Genomic DNA, 2456 nt, shown 5'->3' with positions numbered 1-2456 from the left:
TCTTAGCAGAGTGAGGCGGAGCCGGGGCAGCGCGCGGGTTCTTTCTGGAGAGCCATTGGTCGCCACTCTTGTATTTTTTTCTGCCTTGAGGGCCAACTGCATTCGAAAAATCTGGGGGAGCGCGCGACATACCACTTGCCCAGGCACCCGACAGGGAGCCCCTCCCTCTCCGTTTCTAAGCTCTGGGTTGTAGGGGCGGAGGCGCGAAGAGAAGGGAGGAATTGAGACTGGACGAAAGAGAGTTGCTAATTGGGCAAGAATCGGCGAGGGGGCGGAGCTAGGGAGATTGTTGGCTGGTGAGAGTGCGCGCCCTCCCGCCTCCTCCGCCTGTGGCTGTTGGGCTGCGGGAGTTTAAAGGGCTGTGGGCCGCGCGCCTGGTGCTCCGTTACGCTACCGCTACCGCTACCGCTACCGCTCTATGGGTCCGAAATCCTTCCCACTGCACAAGTTTTCAGTAGACGCTTAGAGGTATCCAGTTTCTTATCGGTTTCCGTCACCCCAACTGTTGAACTCGCTGTGAATTGGCCCTGTCCATGCTCCCCGATTCCCTCCAATCCCAGGCGCGTAGGTGGGCAAGGGTACGGACCATCGCCATCCTGGGCCTTAGTGTTCCATCTTTGTAAAATGGGATGGTTAAAGTAGTCTTCGACTTCCTCGTGTGCTTCTCACGGTGAGGAGGGGACACGAACTGAGGCGTATATCCGCTCTCACACCCAGGACCGATGCCCCAAAGTCGCACCGAGGATCCATGCCCCGCCAGCAGTTCCCCCGAATCCCGGGCCTCTTCATCCCCGCGTCCGGATTCTGGTGAAGCTCCAGACTCCCCGTAGATCCAGGCTCCCCTCTCTGCCCTCTCTCGCTTCAGGACCCCAACCCGAACCAGAAGGATGCTGGACAATCTCGGGAGTTCGAGCCTAAGACTCAGCCAGGAAAGGCTAGCATGGGGCTCTGAAGCACCACACAGCAGACGAGGCAAAAATGCAATGTCCAGCCTCATTCACTGCAATGGGAAAGAAGTGTCTGGTTTGTTCTTGGCTGTATTGCCAGAGCCTAGCCTGACTCATGGTAGGCCTTCAAAAAATATTTGTTGAATGAATGAATGAAGTGAATGTATGAATGAATACACAGTAGTTAGGGGTTAGAATTGGTAATTAAATTACAACAGGCCAGCTTGCTCTAGCTCTCACACTCATTACTTCACATTCACTCAGACACACACACACACAAATATACAGCTATGCCTAAGTTAATTTAGCCACAGTTGTTTAAAAACATTCTACTGATATGAACAACTTCTAAGATACATTTTTAAGTGACAAAAAGGAAAACGTAAAATAGTAAGATTTTACTCATGTTTTTTAAAAAGGCAGAGGGTGTGCAGGGTGGAGGGGAATGAAGGGGAGAAATGGGACAATTGTAATTGCATAATTAATAAAATATATTTTTAAAAAAGAAAAAACAGGCAGGGAAAGATAATTTTTTTTTTTTAATTTTAAAGCCCTGACTGGTATGGCTCAGTGGGTTGGGTGCAGGCCTGGAAACCAAAGAATCAGTGGTTCGATTTCCAGTCAGGGCACATGCCTGGGTTGTGACCAGGTCCCCAGTGGTGGGCAGGCAAAAGGCAAGCATGCACTGATGTTTCTCCTCTCTTTCTCCCTCCTTTCCCCTCTCTGAAAATAAATAAATTAAAAAAATTTTTAAGGCAGGGAAAGACTATACATTTTTACTTTCAGATGTACAGAATATCTCAAGCAAGGTATCCAAGAAAATGATGCATCCGTTGACTCCCGGGAGGAGAATTAATGTTGCTGGGAAACAAGTGGAAAGATTTCAAAAGATACAACATAAAACTCTTTGTATCTTTTGAACATTGAACCAGGTGACAGTATCTTTTCAATTAATAAAATAGTATATAGCTAACATTTCCTGGAGGCCTATTATAATAATATCTACAAATATACATATATAATAAAATGAATGGATGCCTCACATTCTGCTATCAACAGTTTTGTGAGGCAAATATTATTCTCATTTCATACATGAAAAGACTTGAGACTTATCCAAAATCACATAACTTGATAAATAAATCCTTTGAAAGGATGTCTCTGAAAAAGTACCTGTGGTTTATACCTCAAATCTCCTAAACAAAAGGAGGAAGAGGCTAAAAAATGGGGCCTTCATGTTTCTGAATCACATTTCTCATATTCCAAAACTGTCAGGTTTTAGAGCTTAAATCCATTTTGATAATTTGATAAATAGTTGATGTGGAAAACCAAAAGTTCACCTCATTTAGCTTAATTTAGTAAACATTTTTGTTTTTACTAATTTAATGCCAAATGAGTGCACCATTTTACTTCTGAATCAGCTGGAAGGAAAATATAAACCATCTATTTTATACTCAAAGCAAAAAAAAGTGTACACTCAAATTATGGGTTGAGCAAGATCTAACAGATTAA

This window comes from Artibeus jamaicensis, unplaced genomic scaffold, assembly GCF_021234435.1.
Source record: "Artibeus jamaicensis isolate MK-2021 breed Jamaican fruit bat unplaced genomic scaffold, CSHL_Jam_final scaffold_1964, whole genome shotgun sequence".
NCBI lineage: Eukaryota > Metazoa > Chordata > Mammalia > Chiroptera > Phyllostomidae > Artibeus > Artibeus jamaicensis.
The sequence above is the reverse complement of the archived record's forward strand: the minus strand, read 5'-3'. Positions refer to the sequence as shown.